Source organism: Lactuca sativa, chromosome 4, assembly GCF_002870075.4.
Source record: "Lactuca sativa cultivar Salinas chromosome 4, Lsat_Salinas_v11, whole genome shotgun sequence".
NCBI lineage: Eukaryota > Viridiplantae > Streptophyta > Magnoliopsida > Asterales > Asteraceae > Lactuca > Lactuca sativa.
In genome coordinates, this window is record NC_056626.2 from 84,015,810 (window position 1) to 84,017,774 (window position 1,965).

General features: G+C 41.0%; 1 non-coding gene across 1 annotated transcript; it reads right to left on the reverse strand.

Annotated features, from left to right (window-relative positions):
- Positions 1 to 517: 517 nt before the first annotated feature.
- LOC128134010 (small nucleolar RNA R71) lies at positions 518 to 624 on the reverse strand. Its single transcript, XR_008232344.1, has one exon. It is a non-coding gene; the product is annotated as a small nucleolar RNA R71 (small nucleolar RNA).
- Positions 625 to 1,965: the final 1,341 nt, after the last annotated feature.

A 1,965-nucleotide genomic window follows, 5' to 3' on the forward strand; every position in this document is an offset into this window, starting at 1 on the left:
TTAGGTAGTTGTTAGACTCTTAAACATCTTGAGGATATTTTACTCTGGCCGGTCGAAGATTCAGACCACCTGAATTTGCGCTTGATTGGGAGATTGAAAGAACTTTGAGAGGGTTGAGGAGACTTCAGAATCAAGAAGAAATGGGAGATAACGGAAATGAAAACAATAATGGAAATAGAGGTTTCGAAGGAACAAACCCGCCAATTGTGAGCGCAACAATTAATGCTGACAATTTTGAATTCAAACCTGTGATGTTTCAGATGATCAATAACAATGGTCTCTTTGGAGGTATACCTAGTGATGACCCTTGTCCCATCTGCGTTCCTTTAACCAGATGTGTGATAATTTCAAACAAAGAGGCATGACGTCTAATGCATTTAGGCTAAGATTATTTCCCTACACACTACAAGGGAAAGCTAGAGACTGGTTTGAGTCTTTGCCTTCTGATTCCATCACCACTTGGGAGGAATTAAGAGAAAAATTCCTTAAAAGATTTTTCCCACCCACGCGAAATGCAAATCTAAGAAATGTCATCACATCATTCCAACAAATGGATGGTGAATCGTTATGGGAAGTGTGGGAGAGATGGAACAATTTGCTGAGAAAATGTCCGACACATCGACTCCCTGATGATGTGAAACTTGAGACATTTTACCAAGGTTTGGATGTTCAAACACGCATGCTAGTAGATACATCAGCTGGAGGAGCTCTGCTCACAAAGAGCTATGAGGAGAGCGTGGAGATATTGGATAGAATAGCAACCAATAATTTCTAGTGGCCCACAGATAGGGTACATGAAAGTGGTTCGAAAGGAAGTATACTGGCTGAAGTTCGTCTTGTAGCTCAAAATGATGCATTAGCAGCCGAGTTGGCCACAATCAAGAGCATGATGAAGAATATGATGTCAAGCAATGGGATGAAAGAGAAGAAGGTTGACTTTTGTGCGGTTTGTCAAGGCGTCCATGATTATAGTGAGTGCCCACAGAATTCTGAATCTGTATTTTTCATGGGAAGTCAAAATTTCCCACGACAAAACAATCCATACTCTGAAACATACGATCCAGGATGGAGAAATCATCCTAATTTCTCATGGGGTGGACAACAACAACAGATGCATCCTCAGCAAGAGCAGATTCACCAAAGGCCTCAAAACCCACCGGGGTTTTATCAAATGCCAAATCAGCAAGTGAGACCACAAGGAGGCGCATTCCACCAGGCATCAGGAAGTAGTTCAAAACCAGCAATGCCTTCATCAAATCAAGAGATGTCACCTTTCGAGAAAGCAATGATGGAGTTTATGATCAAACAAGATCAAAAGACCGAGGCACGTGAAAAGAATCAAGCAATTGCTATGAGAAATTTAGAAAATCAATTAGGGCAATTAGCACAAGCACTGAACTCACGAGAACCTGGAATGTTGCCAAGTAACACCCAAAATCTAGGTAATATGAATGATAAGAGGCAATGTAATGCCATCACACTTAGATCGGGAAAGGAGTTAGCTCCAAAGAATCATGACTTACCAGTCACCGATGATGAGCAGCACTCGGTAAGTGTTGAGACTCATAAAAAGAAGTAAGAATTGAAAGATGATGAAAAAGAGTATGTCGAGATTGAGGACATAACTGATGATGAGTATGGGCAGAAGAAACCGAACAACGAAGGTCTAACAAGTTCAAGTCCAAGTGTTGGAAATGAAAAGAAAGCCCAAGAAAAAGATGCTCGAACTGGTGCGACAGTTGCACCAACAACCTTACCTTTCCCACCTAGGAAAAGTAAATCCAACGAAGATGATGGGCAATTTAAGAAGTTTCTAGAGATCCTTTCTCAACTTCATATCAACATCCCTTTTGTTGAAGCCTTAAAACAAATGCCCACATATGCAAAGTTCATGAAGGAAGTTCTTACAAGGAAAAGAGTTTGGAGAGAGTTTGAGACTGTTGCAATGACGAAAAGTTGCACGTC